Source organism: Pan troglodytes, chromosome 7, assembly GCF_028858775.2.
Source record: "Pan troglodytes isolate AG18354 chromosome 7, NHGRI_mPanTro3-v2.0_pri, whole genome shotgun sequence".
In the NCBI taxonomy this organism is placed as follows: domain Eukaryota; kingdom Metazoa; phylum Chordata; class Mammalia; order Primates; family Hominidae; genus Pan; species Pan troglodytes.
Genome location: NC_072405.2, coordinates 118508416 through 118531886, shown reverse-complemented (window position 1 = coordinate 118531886; position 23471 = coordinate 118508416). Strand labels below are relative to the sequence as shown.

General features: G+C 37.6%; 2 long non-coding RNA genes across 2 annotated transcripts in view; one reads left to right on the top strand and one right to left on the bottom strand.

Moving 5' to 3' along the window:
• LOC112204196 (uncharacterized) overlaps positions 1–17680 on the top strand; it is a 182413-nt gene extending 164733 nt beyond the window's left edge. The window contains exon 4 of the long non-coding RNA XR_002937741.3: positions 15372–17680. This is a non-coding gene — a long non-coding RNA (uncharacterized LOC112204196). The remainder of the gene's footprint in view (positions 1–15371) is intronic.
• LOC107976410 (uncharacterized) overlaps positions 1–23471 on the bottom strand; it is a 37967-nt gene that overhangs the window by 3033 nt on the left and 11463 nt on the right. The window contains exon 2 of the long non-coding RNA XR_001720364.4: positions 2125–2369. This is a non-coding gene — a long non-coding RNA (uncharacterized LOC107976410). The remainder of the gene's footprint in view (positions 1–2124; positions 2370–23471) is intronic.

The window sequence follows — 23471 nt, the reverse complement described above, 5'->3', positions numbered from 1 at the left end:
GTTTAAAGAAATTGTGTATGTAATAACTGGGCTGGTGGTTGTTATTATTGTTTGATAACCCCTTTTTACCTCCATTTACTTACCCCTTCATTCATTCCACAAATATTTTTAGGAGACTTTTCATGTGTGAGGCACTGTGGTGGGAACTGGCAGTACACATTTAATCGAGAAAGGTCACTGCTCATTGAAAGCCCAGAATTTATTGGTGGAAATAGATAATTAATTATGGAATTACTCTAAATTGTGTTTAAAAAACAACTATTCAACTGCAAGGGAGGGACTCCTGGAAGAAATTACTTTAAATGGACACCTAATGAATTAGAAAGAGTTAGTAATTTTACAAAATTGTAGTGAATCATATTTAAGATATGTATTAAGGTCTTTTTAAAATATGCTCTATATATCCACTTGTTCAAATGAAAATTTTTAAAACCCAAAGTTTTAGAAGTTATTTTCTAAGGTCTTACCTCCCTTCAATATACTGTAACAATTGCTAGCTGCCTGTTTTTAAGATATTGCATTTCTGCCGGGCGCAGTGGCTCATGCCTGTAATCCCAGCACTTTGGGAGGCCAAGGCGGGCGGATCACAAGGTCAGGAGATCGAGACCATCCTGGCTAACACGGTGAAACCCCGTCTCTACTAAAAATACAAAAAATTAGCCGGGCGTGGTGGTGGGCGCCTGTAGTCCCAGCTACTCGGGAGGTTGAAGCAGGAGAATGGCGTGAACCCGGGAGGCGGAGCTTGCAGTAAGCCGAGATCACGCCATTGCACTCCAGCCTGGGCGACAGAGGGAGACTCCGTCTCAAAAAAAAAAAAAAAAAAAAAAAAAAAAATATATATATATATATATATATAGCATTTCTGTCTCTCCAGCATTTTTGTGCTTTGAATCCTTTTATGTGAGTGCATTTTTCTATTTTGAAAAGCATTCTGTATAAGAAAGTCCTACGGAGTCTTCTTTAGTAAGGAATATTACCTACTGCATAGTGTCAGATCAAAAAATAGATCCTCCATTGGGCAGTATCATGACACGTCACTGGTAGTGCCTTCAAACAATCCCGGAAGATGCCACAGCTTAAGTGTACTATTGTTCAATTACCTTTTTTCCTAGTACTGTACAGACTGTGTGAGTAGAAAATAACCAGAATGCAGAATCCATGTCTATCTGTTTCATGGCAGCACGTCTTTCCAACACCTAGCACCATTACTTGCGCCACATGGTAATATTCACAGCTTCAGGAAAATGACAATACATCTCCATAAGAACTGGAGAGAACATAACTAATAGTCTAGAGAGGCAGAAGAGGGTAGAAGCAAATAATCCAGAGGACCCTAAATCTCACTAGAGAGAAGACGGTGGCAACTTGAAATGATTCGTGCATGGTGATCCAAAATTCTTGTGGCTTCAGAGGAGGTATACAGAAATAAGTCCGTATAGACTCACATTTCGAATAAGAATAACTTGTGGTTGGAGGGGATTATTGAAGGAGACATGATCATTTCCTTAAGTAGCCTACAGTCTAGCTAGGAGACAGGACTAAAGAATGAGAAACAACCTGGTAGCAATTAAGGGCTAGACGTGAGGTGCTGAGAGCTCAAGCTAAGATGGTGGCAGAGAGAATGATGAGGAGGAAGAAGAACGTGCTTCTAGAATCTGGAGTTACATCCTTTTATATGCTGGCCCATGTCAATTTAGCCATTTAAAAATATTTCTAAAGGGTAACAATGATGCATATTTAACTGATTGAATGCTGATAACTGTAACAACTTCCACATCCACTGTCTTATGGAGTCTTCCAATTTGTAAGGTAATTTTAGCTTCTCTCTAGCTGTGTCCATGCAGCCTTTAAGATTAAATACTGAGGTGTCTTCTAAAATGTGCCAATTTTGCTGTCTCTCTGATCCTGCAGGCTTGACATGCTGGCTATTAAGATCGACTTTAAGTGGCCTACTTAAACATAATATGTTTCTGTCTAGTCCTGTCAGTGAAGTGAATCCCTGGCTCTCCTTTCCAGGATGGGCTGGCATGTTGTGACTCCTGCCCTTTCGTATTAGTTACCTATTGCTGTACAACAAATTGACCCCCAAATTTAGTGGCTTAAAACAGCAAACATTTTTCTTACACAATTTCCCAGGATCAGAAATCTGGGAACAGCTTAGTTGGGTGGTTCTGGTTCAGTCTGTCATGAGTCTGCAGTCAAACTGTCAGTTGGGGCTGCAGTCATCCAAAGGCTTGAATGGGCTGGGAGGATCCACTTCTGAGATCACTCACGTGGCTGTTGGGCAAGAGGCCTCAGTTTCTCAATTCATGGGCCTCTCCATAGGATTGCTTATGACCAGGCAGCTGGCTTCTTCCAGAGTGAATGATCTTAGAGACAAAAAGAGAGGGAGAGAAAGAGAGAGAGACAGGGAAGGAGAGAGAGAGAAAGAACATACTTCCTTTTATGACGTGCACCATTAGTTCTACCTTATTTTATTCATTCAAAGAAAGTAAGTCTAGCCCACGCTCCATTGAAGGGGATTACACAAGAATGAGAATACTAAGAGTCAGGGACCACTAGCGGCTGTTCTGAAGGCTGCATACAAAACACCCCTTTATAAAGTGACTGTTCAATTATTTATTTGAAGTTGTTATCTTCATTTTCACATGTATTTATTAACTCCCTCATGAAGTTAGAGTGAATGCTAATCTGTCTGCATGTGAAGCTATATGAAGTTAATATTTTATACTTTAACCTCAAAATGAGAGTTCCTCTTCCTCCTACTGACAGATTTTACCCTTTTGAGAATGAAAATATACTTGTCTTTTCCCCCACTTATTATCTTCCACTGAAAGCTGTAGGTTACCATTTCTTTCTTATTTTGATTTGTAAGGTTGTCAGGATAACAGCACAAAGCATTTCTTATACTCACAATGTCAAAAAGAAAATAGAAAATTCTTTCTCCTCCTTACTGCCAACTGAAAATATTCATATCCAAATCCTTCGCCACTCAGTCAACAAGCCAAACCCTATTCACTGTCGAAGTGAGCAACTGCCAACAGTTTCTTCATTTATTCGTATCAAATAAATAAAGAACTGTACTAACCTGAGCATTGGTTTATTTTTTAAATAATTGAAACAATTTGGTGCTTGAGTCTTCAGTGTTTAAAGGAAGCAAAAATTAACCAACTGAAACATAACGTTACTACATATTACCATGGCTTGACTCTGGGCACGATTTTTTTGCAGCCAGAAATAAATTGAATATGGGAAGTCAAGGTCATGGCCTCTGGCACTCAGGAGTTTATAGTCAGGGAACATATCAGAGCTTGGGTCCTGAAACCGTAACTGTTGTCAGTAAGAAAGCAAAGACTGTTGCTTGATACTTCATTATGAAGGAAAAAAGCAAGCAAGAAAGCAAAGACTGGCCTGATAACACTCTTCTTGCCTTTAACAAGGTTGTGTAGATTTTGTCCTTTCTTAAATTCATGTCTACTTTGACAGCACTGAAATTGTCTGATGAAGAAATAATGCTTTTAAAATACCCATTATGGGATTCTCAGACAGATCTCTCCTGCCTTTGTAGATTTTAGATAGATTCAAGTATATGAACAGATTGAAGACAGAACTGTATTCCATTCTCACTTCCATCACAGATGTGCTAACTTTGGCAACATCTCTGAGCTTAATTTCCTTAAAAGTGAAATAAGAATAATAAATATCTACACTTGGAGATATATTTTGATGATTGAAGTGCATTAAAATACTAGTAATAGGGCTCTCACATAGTAGATAGTCAAAAAATGTTGCTTCTTCTTCCTTTTGTGTCTAATCAAAATATGCTGGAAATAATTCTGCAAGAGAGATTTTCACAGAGTTGTTGCTTCATTTTCTGGCTCTACTGGAGAATATGGGTATGGAGGGGAGCTTTTCTACCTTCTGCATGCAGGACATTACATTGTTAACTGTATTCCGAAAGCTTAAAAGAGAATTGGGCTGAATATTTAAGTACTCCCCAAAGTCAATGCAAGATATAGGAAATTATGCATATTAGAATGTTATGCTGCAACATGATACATTAAATCCCGGTGAAGCTGTGGTTCCTAATTCAGACTGTATTAAGTTTCTCTGCTTAAATTTTATTATAGTGTAGATCATCGATATCAAGTGAATCAAGCCAACTATGAAAGCATCGGTAATAAGAGAAAAACATTTTAATGTATTAAGAAACCACTCTATGAAATTTTACACAAAACACACCACTTACTTCAGATACATTTGCTGGAAAGTTGCTAATGTTGAGTTTTATATTAATTTATGTTTACCAAATGCTTTGCAATCACCTTTATTACTCATCTTCAAAGACTTTTGGTAATGGATCAAACCAAACCACCAACCTGGAGAAGCGACTTTGCTAAAGTAGAAGGCACCATTACCCCGCATTACAATTGAAAATTTAGGATAACTTGGTCTGCAGTCTTTCGTAGAGCCCCTTTCACTGTCAAAATAACCAAGCATAGTCTTGAACCTTTTTGCAAACATTCTATCTCCCATTAATTGAAAGCCATACTGTCTCCTAAACTCCTTCTCTTTGCCCACAGAGCCAGGAAGAAGAATCAGCATACTCTACACTTTCTGCTCCTTCCAAGCTATTTATCATTCCACTAGAAACTTTCACTCAGATCCTTTTCCTACCAGAACTTAATGTAACCCTCTTCTTGTCATACCATCTTGGTTTCCTTGTTATAGCCATGCTTGATATATTTTTAAGCAATAACCCCAACTCTGCTTAGTCGTCTTCATCTCACACTACTCAAATTCACAAAGGACCAGTATATAAACCATGGTTCAACTTTAAAAATTAACAACGATACATATGACTATAAAGAAAACAATTACACATTGTAAAAATTAGGGCATTTAGTCCATGCACACCAATTTATAAGGAAGCCTCAGTAGAATCACAAAGCTGTTTGGTGAAAAGGAAGCAGAGTAGGTAAAGTTAGTTAGATGGTATTTCTAGTTTATGTCTTTCAGCTATAATTGCCTGGCACCCCTCTTCACTAAGGGCCATGCTGCTAAATAGACTGGATATTTGACCAGTTTATCAGGAAGCAATGTTTTGTAACTACACTGAAGGTACACAAGCTTCTATAGTCTTTTGCCTCCCTCTTACCAGAGCCCATATGCATGATTGAAAACATGGGATATATTCTTTATCTATATCTTATCTTTTTTCCTTTCCTTCCTTCTTTATTTTCTTTTTTTTTTTTTTTTTTTTTTTTTTTGACATGTTCTGGCTCTGTCACCCACACTAGAGTGCAGTGGTGCAATCCGGGTTCGCTCCAACCTCCATTCTGTGAATTTTTAAAGTTGAACCATGGTTTACATACTGGTCCTTGGTGAATTTGAGTAGCATGAGATGAAGAACACTGAGCAGAGTTGGGGTTATTGCTTAAACCTTGGCTCACTGCAACCTCTGCCCCCCGGGTTCAAGCGATTCTCCTGCCTTAGCCTCCTGAGTAGCTGAGATTACAGGCACCTGCCACCAGTCCTGGCTAATTTTTTTACTTTTAGTAGAGATGGGGTTTTACCATGTTGGCCAGGCTGGTCTCAAACCCCTGACCTCAGGTGACCCGCGCCTCGGCCTCCCAAAGTGCTGGGATTACAGGGGTGAGCCACTGCGCCTGACCAATGTCTATATTATATAATGATTTATTTTCCTAGGCTGGATACCCAGTAGTAGGATGGCTGGGTTGAATGGTAATTCTATTTTTAGTTCTTTGAGAAATCTCCACACTGTTTTCCATAGAGGTTGAACTAATTTATATTCCCACCAGCAGTGTATAGTATATTTTGTCTTTTCTTTAATCAATCAGCATTTGATTGGAATTAGGCATTCTTACTTATAGTCACCTTGATAAATCTTGCATGGTCCTGTGTCACCTTAACTATTCATTTACAGGTAACCACATCTATTGATGGTTATGCCATGTTATTTTTAAAAAATTCGCCATGGGAGGGTGTTGAGACACCTCTTGTGCCCTACCTCACATCCTGTTAATGTACTTCTAGCCCAGCTGTTGCTATGACAACCAGTTGTGCAAAAGTATGATGTGACAGCACCTTGTCTCCACTGCAGTGAAAATTTCTTGTTTTCTACATCAGGGAATTTTTGTTGTAGTACCTGTGGGTACCTTTTCAGCTATTTTGACTCACTCGCAAACCTGGAAGTGTGAGTGAGTTAACACAATGAGGGGCAAGAGTCCCCCCTCATCCATCCCTTGAGTGGATAATGCTGAGGCGAGCTGCACAGAGCTCCTCAAACTGACCCCGTATGATACAACCATATTGGTTGATTGCCACATTTCTTAAGATGACTGTATTTTTTTTCCTCGGTTGAAAAATGTAGGATTTACAGATTTTGTTTTGTTTTGTTTTGTTTTTTGAGACAGAGTCTTGCTCTGTCACCCAGGCTGGAGTGCAGTGGCTTATTGCAAGCTCATTGCAAGCTCCGCCTCCCTGGTTCACGCCATTCTCCTGCCTCAGCCTCCCAAGTAGCTCGGACTACAGGCGCATGCCACCAGGCCCGGCTAATTTTTTTTGTATTTTTACTAGAGACAATGTTTCACTGTGTTAGCCAGGATGGTCTTGATCTCCTAACCTTGTGATCCGCCAGCCTCGGCCTCCCAAAGTGCTGGGATTACAGGTGTGAGCCACCGCACCTGGCCAGAGATATTTTTATGTCCATTTTCACATTGGCAAGATGTGCCATCATGACTTTTAGAAGTGTTGTATCAGCTTTCAAATCAATATGAATATTTTTCAAAATGTTTAGGCCAATATAAAATATTTGGGCAATTTAAAACATAAATACGGCATGAGAAAAATTTTACTGAGAAAAATTAGTAAGTTCAATGTTAAGTTATCTGCATAATTCTGTTCAGTGTTTTCACATAAAAAGTGAAAAACTTGGAGATTTGCCCTTAGAAATTAGATATTTTTCTCCTTTTAATTTATAGAAACATGTTATGGAAACTAGTCACAAAATAAAATTACTAAATTATAAATATAAAACATATAAAAGCCCTAGTACATGACATGTTCTTTGAATTTGCTTCAAGATGATTTTCTATTTAATACTTTCCCTTAAATATTGATAGAAAATCAGAGGTCGGCCAAACATCTTGGCAATGCTGAGAAATTATATTTTAAACGCAGTATGTAAACCCTCATTTTCATTTTCTAATCTTAATTCAGAGAAGATGGAAAATACAAGTATTTTAGTCCCCAAAGAAATATTAACTCCTCAAACTGGGCTGCTTTGGAATAAAAGTCCTGATGTGCACCCTGTGAACTCAGTTAATATCACTATGAGTACTGTAATTTTTGCATTTCCTGATTTGTACTAAAATTGCAAGTATATTAGTTTAATATTTTATAGGGGTTTTGGAAGACTGCTCTTGAAATTTTCAAGGTACAGGGTTGTCATTTATCTGGAAGGAAAATTCCAGCATCTGACAATAATTCTCTGTAATCTTTCACTTGGCCGAAGGCTCTGATTGGTTATAGCCATGGCTTTTCCTCACACACAAATTGAACAATTTCACGAGAGGTTCATTTTTTTCTCTTTTGCTCAAAATAACAAAACTATATGCCATACTATCCCTTTGTCTTTGTCCTACGTTCACTAAACTAATAGGTCTAATCCCAGACATCTTGATTAGTTACCCAGTCACCACAGTTACTTTTAAACAGGGAGAGTTTTTATCTGAACACTCAACTTGGGCTTCATGCTCTGCAACAGTTCCACTGAACATATTCTTTATTCTGTGTGTTGTGGTTGTTTGTATTTTTTATTTCTTTGGCTTGGTGGCCGTACACATCCACAGGGCATTCTAGTATTGACTACTGACAAAAGTCTCATCAAATAATAAACGTTATCATACTTCTAAACTATTTGCGGGGGAGGGGTGGAGGATAACAGGTTTTTATTCAATTATGAACGGGCTTACATAACCCCTTCCCTCCAAAACAATGTATGTAACTTTATTTTCACATGGTCATAAGAAACAGTAAACTTTCCTATTTCTTATTTTTCGTAGCAACATTCATAGACATTTGAAATTTGAAGTATATTGAAGACATACTTGGAAACTTGCTAGAAATAAAAAAATCAATAAGATAAGGGGGCAGGTGATTTTATAATGATAAAGGTCTGATTTTAAAAGTGGCATAAAATAATCAGAGTAAATAGCATTTACTGAGAACTTCTTGTTAGACACCTATGACAAAAAAAGAATCAAACGGCTTTAGTCATTTCCTCTCTACTGGGTTATTTCCATCAACATTCCGTAATATCTCCCACCTTAAAAAGGAATCCTTTGTGCCTTTTGCTTTAAGGTACCTTCTTTACCTCTCCTTCCCATCTATAGAAAAACATCTTAAAAGCATCCATACTCGCCATCTTCACTTTCTTTCCTTCTATTTTAGTCTTTCTTCACCTCCACGCCACTGAAAATACATTCTTCAAGGCCATCAATTCTTTTTTTTTTTTCTTTTTTTTCAATAGAGATAGGGCTTAGCTATGTTGCCCAGGCTAGTCTTGAACTCCTGGGCTCAAACAACCCTCCTGCCTCCTCCCAGAGTGTTGGGATTACAGGCATGAGCACTGTGCCTGGACATCATTTCTTCAGCTGGAGTGCAGTGGCACAATCATAGCTCACTGCAACCTCCAACTCCTGGGCTCAAGAAATCTACCTACCTCAGCCTCCCAAGTAGCTGGGACTATGGGTGCACACCACCATACCTGGATAATTAAATTTATTTATTTTTTGTAGAGATGGGGGTCTCACTGTGTTGGCCAGGCTGGTCTCGAATTCCAGGCCTCAAGTCTTCTTCTTGCCTCCGCTTCCCAAAGTGCTAGGATTATAGATGTGAGCAACTGTGCCCAGCCAAGTTAATTAATTCTTATTGAATCTAGTAGTCTATTCTCAGTCCTTAACTTATTGTACCTTTCTTGGAGCAGCATTTGATAATAATTGATCAAACTCTATTTCTTGAAATGCTTTTTTCTTTTGGCTTCAGCAACATTACACACTTTTTTTTCCCTCCTCATAACTGACCACTTCCTTTTTGGTCCCTTTTCTACCTTTTTCTTCTCTTCTTGGCTGCTAATTGTTTAAATGCCCTAAAGATTGATCTTCACTGAAATTTAAGGTTTCTTTATTATTGTAGCATAGATCTTTGAGTTCTGTGGATCTAGAGATTCTGCTTTCCAAAGGAGAACATTTCCACTAGGGGCGCATCAAGAGTCCAGTTGAACCATGAGCCAAAATAAACCACTTTTCTTTATAAATCACCTAGTGTCAGGTATTCTTTTCTAGCAACACAAAAACATACTAACACATATGGCATTTTATGAGGTCAACAATCAATCTATATATATAAATGTTTGTTTGTTTTTTAAGAGACAGGGTCTCCCTCTGTTGCCCAGGCTGGAGTGCAGTGGTACAATTATAGCTCACTGCAGCCTCCAACTCCTGGGCTCAAGGGTTTATCCTGCTTCAGCCTCCCAAGTAGCTGGGATTACAGGTGTGAGCCACTGCATCTGAATTCATATTTGTGTTAAAAATGAATGAATGACACAGAAACAGGCTTCTGTATGTCACAGGAAAATATGTATGTGGCATGGATTTGAAAATAGGGATTTTGGAGTTAGACTGTTCTGGAATAGAGACTTATCTCTATTTTTAACAAGAGCTTTATGAAATGATGTTGGGCAAATTTCTTAACCACTCCAAGCTTCATTTTCCTTATAAAATTTATACGGAAAGTTATAAAATGGAAAAGATAATAACACCAATTTCATAAGATTGCTATAATAATTAAAATAATACTCATAATGGACATGTTATCATTAAATATTGGTCTCGTTTGCTGCAACCTACCAGGCAGCAGACAGAATGCTGAAGACTTTTACTTGTAATTCTCATTCAGTCCTCCAAATAAATCTGACAAGTTGATGGCAATTCCATGAAGATTAAACAACAACAACAACAAACTTAGACTCACAGAATTTATTTAATTCATGTGATGATACAGTGTGTTAGTCCGGATAGGTTATGTCAAGCTGCAGGAATGAACCAACCCTAAAATTTCAGTGGATTAACTAATAAAGGATTGTTCCCAACACACACAAAGTATGTTGTAGGTCCCATGGTTCTTCTGAGTACCTTCGATCCAACTTTTCTTCAGGGATCCAAGGCTGCTGGGTCTTGCATCTAGAACATCTTGAACACATGGTTCTAGTTCACTGCAACAGGCAATGAGTGACCTGGAGAATTGTGTTTGGCTTTTAAGTATATTAGTCAACTGACATAACAGCATTTCTAAAACCATAGCACTGGCCAGAACTAGTCATATGGCTCTGCCTAATTTTAAGGAAGCTGCAAAATGTGGGAGAACCTAAACCTGTTTAGTGAATAGTAAATATTTCTGCCACATCTGGCTGGTAGACTGGATTCAAAATGGCAGTATATATGCTTCATATCCTCCAAAGCTATGTTTGCCAAATAAAATATATGATGCCCAGTTAAATTTTAATTTCAAATGAACGATGAATAGCTTGAGTATGAGTATATCCCATGCAATGTTTGGAGCATATTCAGAGTAAAAAATTAAGTGTTATCAGAAATTCAAACTTTTATTTGCTAAATCTAACAACTTTACCCAAGGGCCATATGTTTCAGACATGACTAAAACCTGTTGCTAATATGAAGTGAAGAATTATTCCCCCTACCTAAAGGTATTTACAATCATATTTTAAAATTTCCAGCTAATAGGAGCACATCTGCAGATTAAACTTTGCTAGCCACTTGCCAATTCAGCTCACTATATTATAGGGGTTTTTTAAAAGCCCTAAAATTAAAAAAAAAAAAAAAAAAGACTTGGATCTCCGTAACCTCCATCACCAACTGAGAATATGGCTAGCCTTCTGTAACTTACTTAGGTTGCGTAAGTTGCCTCTTTATTTGTAAAATTTGACTTGAAAAACACCAAGGGTAGCTTGTCCCTCATTAAATCTATTTTCTTATGATTCTATTGTGTTACGTCATAGTATTGTGTCAGGATATTAGTAAAAACATACCACAAATAACACTTCTGAGTATTCTCTCTCTCAAAGTAACCTCCCCAGGTGAGGTTATTCTGATGATAATATTGTAGCTTAAATTGTTTTTAGAAAATATAGCAGCATATTCTTTTGAGTATCCTCCTCTGGTGGCAAATTATTTTTCCACAAAGGTAGACTTGATTTTTGGAACCAAATAGAAGTTATTTAAAGTCAAGTCAATGAATGGTCAAAATGAAAAATAAATGTACATTATGGAATAAAAACTAGGTGAGTTTATCAAATAAATGAAATTGATTTATTTTTGAGACTCTTTAATGCTCCATTTAAAAGCAGTTAGTTTTAAGGCAAGTTTAAAAATGAGTTTTGAGCAATGATCACATTGCTGGAATAAGTGCATTGCTTCCACTTTTGAAGGAACTCACACTCAATGGGTAATGAGCTCTGTAAGTTGATTACAAAAAGTAACCCTCTATCAAGAAACCAGTGATTGACTGCTATTCATGATAAAGTATTGAAAATACAATTCCACATGATTTATTACCTAAATGCTCTTGAAAATGACTTTTATCCTGGAACAAAGCTCCTTTTTGGTGAACTTTTCAACTATGTTTAATAAAAGAAATACTCCATACTGGTGGTTTTCTACCTCCCAACAAAATACATACATACGTACGTATGTATAAAGCTTTTCTGATCTTATTCATGGAATCATTTTTTAAAAGTTCAAAAATCCATACATCAAAGATTATGTGACAAATGAAGAAAGTCGAATAAAAAGTTTTTTTTTTTTCATGGAAATGTTCATTGGTCAAAATTGAAGATTAACTTTTTACACCAAAATGCAAAGATTTGAAAAATGAAACATATTTCTAGAGAGAAACAAGACAGACATAAGCAAATAGATCAAAACACAAGTTTGGCCATTTTTCTGGACATAGACCAATAAAGTATGTTTTATTGAAACAGCCACTGATAGTACTTAAGACAAGGGCACCTCTGAGTGGTCCCTACCATTGTTTTTCTCATTTCTCCCTAACTCCAACTTTCTCTTTGCTTTCCTTTTTTTTTTTTATGGGGTGCACCTATGTTACTGCACGGTGTCTATGCATGCACACACAACACCCACATACGTATTGCGTGGTGTCTATGCATGCACACACAACACACATATACGTTATTGCATGGTGTCTATGCATGAAGACACAACACACACATGTGTTTAAGAACATTAAAAATTCAAAGTCATTTTGGAGCACAGTTCTGAAATACTTATCTTAAAATGTTTAAATTTTACATACCATGAACTAACCATTCTAATTTTAGGAATTTATCTTCATAAAACTGTAGTGGACTGAATTGTGTTCCCCTAAAAGACATGTCCATGTTCCAACCCCAGGAATTTGTGAATGTTACTTTATAAGGAACAAGGGTCTTTGAAGAAGATATAATTAAGGATCTTGGGATGATGAGATCATCCTTGATTATCTGCGTGGGTCCTAAACTCAATGACAACTGTCCTTATAAGACAGAGGCAGTGGGAGAACACACAGACAAATGAGCAGGAAGCAATGAACAGTGAGGAAATGCATCCACAAGTCAAGGAATGCCAACAGCCATCAGAAGCTTGAAAATCCAAGGAACATTATCTTTACTTGAGTCCCTGGATTAGTGTGGCCCTCCTAGATTTCAGATTTATAGCCTCCAGAGCTGTGAGAAAATAAATTTCTATTGTTTCTACCCACCAAATTTGTGGTACTTTGTTACAACAGCCTCAGGAAGCTAATACAGAAATTATCCATAAAATTAATAAATATGATCAGTATAATTTTATTTATAATAGCAAAAGTAAAAGTGTCTACAATAGAGAAAGCATTAAAAAGTATACTGTAGATATGACAGAATATAAATCCTGTAGCAAAATAATATAAAATAATATATTCAACATATATAAAATGAAAAAATAGTTTGCTAAACAGCCTGCAAAGTGTAATTCCATTTGTTTAAAAAGATATATTGGAAGGGTTAATATCCAGGATACATAAAGAACTTCTACAACTCAACAACAACAACAAAATAGCCTGATTAAAAAATGGGCAAAGGACTTGGACAGACATTTCTCCAAAGATGATATACAGTGCTCACTTTGGCAGCACATATACCAAAGATGATATAAAAATGACCAACAAGCATATGAAAAGATGCTCAATATCACTAATCATCAGAGAAACACCAATTAAAACCACAATAAGACATCACCTCACACCCATTTGGATGTCTACCATCCAAAAAAAAAAATACCCAGAAAATAATAAATATTGACAAGGATGTGAAGAAATCGGAACCTCTGTGCACTGTCTGTAATAATGTAAGATGATATGGTCACCATGGAAACAATACGGCAGTTCCTCAAAAAATTAAAAATAAAATTATAGTATAATGCAGTGATTTCATTTTTTGATGTATTTCCAAAAGAATTCAAAGCTGGATCTGAAAGAGATAGGTGCACACCCATGTTCATTGCAGCATTATTCACAATAGCCAAGAGATGGAAGAAACCCATTGTTCATTGATAGATGAATGGATAAGCAAATTGTGGTATACACGCAATGGAATATTATTCAGCCTTAAAAAAAGGAAAGAGGTTCTGACACATACTACAACATGGATGAACCTTGGGGACATTCTGCTAAATGAAATAAGCTAGTAACAACATCACAAATACTGTATGATTCCACTATCTAAAACAGTCAATTCATAGAAACAAAAAGTAGAATGGTGGTTGCCAGAGGCTGAGGGGAGGGAGAAATGGATTGTTACTGTCTAATGGGTAGAGTTTCAGTTCTGCAAGATGAAAAGTTCTGAATATGTGTTACACAACAATATGAATATATTGAACACTATTGGAATGTACACTGAAAAATAGTTTTTGAAATTTACTAAATTGTATATTTTAAATATGTGCAGTTTATTATATCAATTATACCTCAATAAAGCTGTTTAAAAATATGCTGATGGCTGGGCACAGTAGCTCATGCCTATAATCCCAGCATTTTAGGGGGCCATGGCAGGAGGATTACTTGAGCTCCGGAGTTCAAGATCAGCATGGGCAACATAGCGGGACCCCATCTCTACAAAAATATATTTTTTAAAATTAGCCAGGCATGGTGGTGCACACCTGTAGTCCCAGCTTTTTGTGGGGCTGAGGTAGAATGACTCCAGCCCAGGAGGTTGAGGCTGCAGTGAGCCAAAACTGTGTCACTGTACTCTAGCCTGGGCAACAGAGCGAGACCCTGTCTCAAAAAAAAATTATATACACATATATATGTAATTGTAACCCTAGCAATTGATTAAGAATAAAAACTTCAAAGTCAGACTGCTTGGCCTCAAATTCTAGCTCTACCATCTACTAGTGGTATGACCTTGGATACATTATTTAACTTTGTTTCTTGGCTTTCTCCTCTGTAAAAATAGTGTTTATAACAGTAATACCTAGATGAGCTAGTATTCATAACACAAGGTCTGGTCATAGTTTGTGCTAAATAAATGCAATGATCTATCTCACTCTTGATGTATCTCTACAAATACAGATGGCCACTGACTTACAATGATTCAACTTATGATTTTTTGACTTTACAATGGGTTTATTGGGATATTAGTTGCATTTTTGATTTATGATATTTTTGACTTATGATGGCTTTATCAGAACATACCTCTATTGTAAGTTGGTATTAGTGATTATCTCTAAGTGGCTGTTCCACCAGAGACTTTAATTATGATCTTTTCAGCTTTTTATTACATACGTGTGTGATTTTTATAATAAAAGCTATGCAAGTTTTTTATACATACAAAATAAGTCAGATGATCTATCTAGCATAGAATTTTGTCTCTCGGTGATACTAACGAAAGACTATTTGAGCAAACATGGGCCATTTGTTATATTTCAGAAGTCCTTCTAATATTATTAGTACTATTATTGAAAAAGAGAAAGATATTACATTTGTATGAGGAAAACAGAGTTTACAAAAACAGACTGCAACTGTTGTTATGGTTATTAATCTCCTGAAAATTATGGTTTATAATCTCCTGAAATTTTATAGTAATGTCATTAACTATTAGACTCACTTTCTAACTATGTGTAAACAATAGATTGGGTGATGGAATAAGTATTTCACAGAGATGCCTTATTGATCCATTATTTTTGTAACAACGGAAAGAGCCATGGTAGATTTGGTGTTGATCCTGTTTTTCCCTCCAGACAGAGCCAGCTCTGGCCTGCTCTATCTCTCATTACTGTGATGACGGCTGTATCCAGATGCTAAACACTCCAGAGACACTCCAATGCAGTGTTAAAGACTCTGAACACTTCATCCCCAAAGAATGTAGCATTCCAGGAGAAAACAGGCCTCCTTCTGACACTGGTAAAACTGTGAAGGTGTGTGATAAATCAGGGATCAAAATGAGAGGCCACAGATTCTCTGCCCCTTATAGTGAATCCTGCTCTTCTCTTTTCAATGGAGTAACAGTCATATTTTAAAAAAAAAAAAAAGTTTGTACAGATACACTAATGGAAACAATGACAAAATATATTCAAACATAAAGTGTTACAATAGCTAGAGGCTGTTCTAGATGAGAATCAAAGAATAAATAGCTGGAGATGTAACTAAGGATAAAAACATATGAAACGTCTTGGGCTATTTGAGGGGATTAGTTTTGAGAGGGTGGGCAGGAATAGTTTTTGTCCTTGGGGCAATGGTTGCTTCCATTTTCTTTCCTACTGTTTTTCCTTGTTTTCTTCCTTCTTTTCTCCCTCCCTTTCTCCTTCCAGCTCCCACCCTTCCTTCCTTCTTTCCTCTCTTTCTTTTTACAGAAATTTTCATTTCTTCACTGCCACAAAACAAAGACAACAGGGTGTTCAAAGTACCATTTACTTGACTCATCAACCTCCTAAAGTAATATAAATTTTTTAAAATGTAAAATAATAAATGTTATCTATATCCAAGAAAAAAAATAGTGGCCAAAAATTCTTGGCTATAAATTAGAATTCTTTTTTCACTAACAAAATCAAGTGTTTTAATCAAAAGTATGTACAAGATTCTTTCTAAAATGACCACTGCCGAAGTTTGCTAACAAAAATGCAAAACAATCTGCTTCAGTACAACAGAAATATATAAATTATGGCCACAAATGTTAGTTAAAAATTTCAAAACAGTAAGTTTACTTGTTTTGTTAAAGCATTATGTAATTCCTAGCATTTTTTGTTTCTTTTTGCTTTTTAATGAGGTGTCACTTATGTAAAGTACACAAGTGTACATCTTGATAAATCTTTCCATAGTCTACAGCCATGTAACCACCAACCAGATCAAGACAGAGAACCCCTCAAAGACAATGTTTCCAAGTTTAAGTGTATAAGACTCTCCTGAGGATGTTGTTAAAAATCTAGATTCCTAGGTCACAATCCCAGAGGTTCAATATCGGTGGGTCTAGGTAGGGTCCCTGAGACTGATTATTTAATAAGCACTTCCACTTAGAGAAACTCTGCCCTAGAAAGAAACCTAACTTAACTCAATGGCTCTAGAAGTTCTATTACTCTCTACTTTAAAGATAATTTATTGGGAAACCTAGGTGCTTTCCTACCAAGGAAGAATATATATGACATTTGCTATCCCTGTGTAATTTTAACTTTTAGCATTGTTTTTTCTTTCTTTGAGCCAGAGTTTCCCAAATGAAGTTTCCACCAGTCCATAGAAAAATGAAAATTAATAAGACCATAATGAGTTATTCATAAAGTTCGATGTATCTAAAGGATTGTCATTTATTTTCAGATTATGTTCTTCCTACCTTCAGGACTTTCAAATGCTCTTTGCTTTACAAAATAATTCTAACAGTAAAATAGTATGGCCTTTTTTTCTTATTAATTCTGAGAAATTAAGAGATAGAAACGCTATATTGTTCAACTTTGAAAAATCTGAGCTATCAAGCCTTCAGGTCTGCTCCTGAAATTTGAACTGATTGCCACCAGGGGAAGTAGAGTACTACAGCCTGTGTGATTTCAACTGTAGAGGCATTTTTTTCTGCCAGAGCATGTCAAATTTAACTGCAGATTTTCTACTACAGTCTTCTGTCACTTAACAATGAGAAGATGAGATATGTTCTGAGAAATGTGTCCTTAGGCTAGTTCATCACTGTGCTAACATCAGTGTGTACTTACACAAACCTAGATGGTATAGCCTACCACACACTTATGCTAGATGGTATAGCCTATTGCTCCTAGGCTACAAACCCACACAGCATGTTACTGTACTGAATACTGCAGGCAGTTGTAACACAATGGTAAGTATCTGTGTATTTAAACATAGAAAAAGTACAGTAAAAATATGTACTATAATCTTAGGGGACCATGATATAGTATATGTGGGTTTGTCACTGACCAAACCATCATTATGTGGTATATGACTGTACTCCAAAAAACAACCTTAGCTTCTTTTCTCTATATATAAGCAACATATGGTCTCTGTAAAAAACTTTCAAAGAATGGGAAAAATTAAATCAAACCATCAAACCATTGTTAATGTGTTTATTTTTTTCCATTTAATTTTAGTCTTTTTCTATGTACAATTTTTTAAACAAGTCAGGAATGAAATGAAGATAGAAAGATAGATAGATTCATTACCACCTGATATTTTTCTTCAGCAGTTTCCAATGTCATTAAAATCCTTTCAATGTAGTTTTGTCTGTATAGTGTTCTATCTCATGAATGCATCATAATTTATTTATTTATTTATTTTTATTTTTTTGAGACAGTCTCATTCTGGCACCTAGGCTGGAGTACAATGGTGCAATCTTGGTTCACTGCAACCTCTGCCTTCCAGGTTCAAGTGATTCTCATGCCTCACCCTCCTGAGTAGCTGAAATTACAGATGTGCACCACCATGGCCGGCTAATTTTTTTTTTTTGTATTTTTAGTAGAGACAGGGTTTCGTCATGTTGGCCAGGCTGATCTCAAACTCCTGGCCTCAAGTGATCCATCCACCACCTCGGCCTCCCAAGGTGCTGGTATTACAGGTGTGAGCCACCATGCTCAGCCTCATAATTTATTTTATTAACAACCTTTTACAATTTTTAAATTTAGAGGTTATTTCCACTTTGAAAAGAGGTCAGGAGTTCCAGACCAACCTGGCCAACATGGTGAAACCCCGTCTCTACTAAAAATACAAAAATTAGCTGGGCATGGTGGTGGGTGACTGTAATCCCAGCTACTCAGGAGGCTGAGGCAGGAGAATCGCTTGAACTCAAGAGGCAGAGGTTGCAGTGAGCTGAGATTGCACCACTGCACTCCAGCCTGGGTGGCAAGAGCAAAACTCCGTGTCAAAAAAAAAAAAAGATGTAGGCTGGGTGTGGTGGCTCATGGTTGTAGTCCCAGAACTTTGGGAGACTAAGGTGGGAGGATCACTTGAGCCCAAGAGTTTGAGACCAGCCTGGGCAGTAAAGTGAGACCACATCTCTCTCTATATATATATTTTAAAAGTAAATAACACTACAGGGAATATTTTTGTACTCACTTAAAGATAATATTTTGAATATATCTTTAAGATAGATTCTTTTTTAAAGGAAACTGATACAAAGGATATAAGGATTTTTAAGGCTTTTTATATATTGTGATTCAATGGCCTATTGCTGTATAATAAAATTTCTACAACTCTGTGGCTTTAGAATCACAGCCTTCATGCTGTTCTAAGGGAGTGGTAATAAAGAAAAAAAAATAACAGCCATATATTATGTCACTGCATGATGTTGACTGGGGTCACTCATGCAGCTGCATTCGGCTGAAGGCTCAACCGAGGCTGGTTGTCTAAGATGACTTCACTCATATATCTGGCATCTTAGCTGGTATATTAGTCAGTTGTTGCACTGCTGTAAATAAATACCTGAGACTGGGTAATTTTACAAAGAAAAGAGTTGGCCCACAGTTCTGCGGGCTGTACAGGAAGCATAGCAGCTTTGGCTTCTGAGGAGACCTCAGGAAACTTACAATCATGGCAGAAAGTGAAGAGAAAGCTGGTACTTCACATGGCTGAGAGCAGGAGGAAGGTGGCGGGGGAGGTGCTACCCACTTTTAACAACCAGATCTCATGAGAACTCACTTACTATTCAGTATCAAGGGGGTAATGGTGCAAAACTGTTCATGAGAACTCTGCCCCCATAATCCAATCACCTCCCACCAGGCCCCACCTCCTACACTGGGGATTACAATTCAACATGAGACTTAGGAAGGGACACAGATCCAAACCACATCAGCTGGGATGGTTGGAAGAGCTGGGAGATGACTTGGCCTCACTCTGCATAGACTGTCATAATTCAGTAGTCTAGCCTGAACTTATCTATAGGGCAGCTGGATTCCATGAAAATAAACTTAGAAGCTGCCAGGCTTCTGAAGACCCAGACCTAGAAGTCAAAGCAAGTCATGGGGCCAGCCCATATTTAGGGGGAAGAGAAGTAGACTCTACTTTTTAATGAAGAAGCTACAGATTCACATTGCAGAAGGAGACTGAGGTAAGAAGAATTGTTGTGGTCATCTTTTGGAACTAATCAACCATATATCACCATATTATTATTTTATATAACACTAATTTACAATAAAAAAGTGTATGCAACATATACTTCCATCAGATTGCCATGAATTAAAAAGTGTCAGCAAGGATATACAGCAACAATAACTCTTATATACTCCTGGGAAGAGTGTAATCTTGAATGCCCACTTTAGAGAGCAGTTTGGTATTAACTGCCAAAGTTCATAGGTATATACCTGAAAAAATGGGTGCATGGGTAGACTAGAATATATGTAGAAGAAGGTTCATAGCAGCATCATTCATAGCTCAGTATAGCCCAAAACTAGAAACCCTAAACTTCATCGAGTCTAAAATAGATTTTGTGGAAATGTGAAATATTATAAAGCAGTGAAAATGAACAAACAATACACTCAGCAACATGAATGAATCCTTTACACACAATGTTGAACATAAAATCCAAGTCACAAAAGGACGGATACAGTGTGTTTTCATTTATGTAAAGTTCACAAACAAGCAAAACGGAACTGTGCTTAGGGATGCAACAAATAATATAAAAAGAGAAATTGTTACCATTTCAAAGCTAGAATAGGAGTTTGCCCCAGTGAGGATGAAGGAGGATGGAGAGGAGAATCTAGGCAGAGGAAACAGCATAACTGGATGATTGGAAGGAGCTGTTTAAATTTAAGGAAATTAAAGAAAGCCCGTGCACAAAAGGAAGAACAGGAACTTACAGGCCAGTTTAAGGATTTTCAGGTTTCATGCTAAGAACAACAAAAAGCCATTGATTGGTTTTAAGCAGAGGATAATATAATCAGGTTTTCATTTTCAAAGGGTAATTTTGTCTATCGTGTGTAAATTGATTAGAGAAAGTCAAGAGTGGAAACAGGGATATAGTTAGGAATCTATTTGCAGTGGCTTCAGGTGAGAGATGATATGGCTTCAACTGGTGCCGTGACTGGAAAAGGTGAGAAAACAATAAATCTGAGATAAACTTGGAAGGTGGAATTAACAAGAGCTGATGCTTGGCAATTAAAAAAAAACACAATGAGTTAGCATGACTTTTGTCTTCTGGCATGATCAACAGGGTGCCATTGATCAAGAAAGGGAACACTAGTGGAGGGCTGGACCTTGATTTTGGATTCCTGGGAGACATGCAATTGCAGATGTTAACGAATAAGTTGAATAAATGATCTGGAGCTCAGATGAGGTGCTTGAGTCAGAAAGAGGAATTTGGGAGTCATCAGCACTGATATTTTTCTCTTTTAATATATCATGGCAGTAGATGAAATGGGGCATAGCTGAAATACCAAGAGAGGTAAAATGACTCAGAAAGGACAGGTAGAAGCAAGAAGCAGTGAAGATATTAAAACTATCTATGTGCAAGACACTGTGTTTGATGCTGGGGCACATGGATGAGTAACATATGGACCCTAGTTTACTGCCAAGGAGAGGAAATAGACACTTTAGCATATAACATATATCTTACTTGGTAAATGACAGAATAAAGATAAGTACAAGATGCTGTGGGAACTCAGAGAAGGGCAGTGAAGCCTGGGAAGTCCAGTAAGAATTAGCCAGAAGAAGAAAAGTGGGAAATGCAATCCAGGCAGACACAATAAGACACACAGAAGCACTGAGGCTTGAAAGAACATCATGTATGTACATGATTGCAAGCAGACCAGTATTATTAATGTACAGAGTTTGAAGGCTAAGTGACGGGACATCAGAGCAAAGAGGGAGAAAGACCCCAGTCATGGGGACCTTGGATGCCCTGCCAAAGAACTTAGGATTGAATCAGTAGGAATACAAGTGACATAGTCATATTTGCATACTAGAAAGGTTACTTAAACTGTGAGTGAGGGGTGGGAGTAAACTGAACACAGCTGAACTGGTTAGGAAAACAATAAGTGGCTGAATAGTGGGTGCTGATAGGGACATGGGAAAATACATTTGATAAATATTTAGGACTGTTCTTTAATTCAAAGAGCCTTTCTGGAAGGTCATAAATGCTCATTTCTAGTTTGTCCTAGTTTTAAAAGCAGTTGACTGGTATTTGGGGGAGATGGCGGTGGCCCAAATTGTCAATCTCTGAATTCCTACACACACACCACACACACACACACACACACACACACACACACACAGAGCAATTAGATGGCAAAGCCAAAACACCTAAGCAACATTTACAATAAAGCTAGGGGACCTCAAAATACAAGCAGGTGGTGGTAACCCCTCAACAGTCACAGACTGTCAGGTTCTGTGCGGGAGGAAGAAGGTAGCCATGAAGCTGAGGACTGAGATCACTGCCAGCAGGTGAGAGCAGGTGCAGGCAGGAGCCTCAGCAGCTGTGGGCTTGCAGGCCACTGCTCAGAGCAGCCAGATAGGAGACAGCACATTGTCCTCTTAGCCAGGGTGGCGCTCCTGCTGGCAGTCTGTGGGCACCGGAGCAGTCCAGCCTGCCTGTAACTCCAAAACCTGTGACTCGCCACTGCTCACTCCCATCTGGGACATGGCCCCACACTGACAAGAATCTGCTGCAAACAATCCAAAGCAGCATTGGGATAAATGGGATAAAGAAAAGTAAAGGTCCAGTGGAGAGGGCTCGGGGCCAGGAAATCCCAGAAAGCAAGCCACTGACGCTTTGACCACTATGCAAAAACAACAGAAGTGGGAGCTTCTTAAAGTCAGAAAAGATTTCCTCCATTCCATCCCATTGTAAAAATGTGGGAAAAACTAGAACTGAACACCAGGAGAGTACGGAGGGAAAATCCCATACACAATTATTATTAAAAAAAAAAAGGAGCAAGTAAACATCTACAGACAAGGAAAGCAGGCCAGGAAGATGTGCCCACAAAACAGCTCAAAATAGTAACTTCACACTTTAAAACAAGTCTAAGAACATTAGGAAAATTATTCAAGGTTTTGAATAATGGTGTTTTGTGGAAGAATGTGTTCACTGGGTAACTTATAAGTTACAATCAGAAAAGCTCAGTACTGAGGGGACAAAACGACAAAAGAATTAGAGATAAAAGGAAAAACATTTCCAACACAAAGATGAAATGAAAAGGAATACCAGAGAAAATAAACACAAGAGATAATGCCTTAAAAGAAATAGGAAGTGGCCAGGCACGGTGGCTCACGCCTGTAATCCCAGCACTTTGGGAGGCTGAGACGGGCAGATCACTTGAGGTCAGGAGTTCAAAACCAGCCTGGCCAACATAGAGAAACCTTGTCTCTTCTGGAAAAACATAAATTAGCTGGGCTTCGTGGCACACACCTGTAGACCAAGCTACTTGGGAGGCTAAGGCAGGAGAACTGCTTGAGCCCAGGAGGTGGAGGTTGCAGTGAGCTGAGAGTCCCCCACTGCACTGAGTGACAGAGCAAGACTCCATCTTAAAAAAAAAAAAAAAAAAAAAAAAAAGAAGGGAAGTGAAAAAGGAAATTTAAAAAAATTAGAAAAGCAATATTGTTAAAATAAAAAAGACATGAAGAGATAAAGACTATTAGTGAAGCTAGTAGTCTAGATAAACCTTTTCCAGCAGCTACAGACAGAGCTCTGCTTTGTATCTGCCGCTGCCTTAAAACCATCGTCTTAGGCATCTTTGTATCTCTGTGGCTTCACTTAGTTCTTGTCACATGACAAGAAGGTGATGAGAAACTGGGGGAGCCATTCTACATAGGAAAGTCAGGGAAGACTTCTCTAACCATATTCATAGCCTCACATTATCAGGTTAGTTTGATATAATGTTAAAATATTCAAGCACCCATGAATCCCAGTTGTTCCTCTG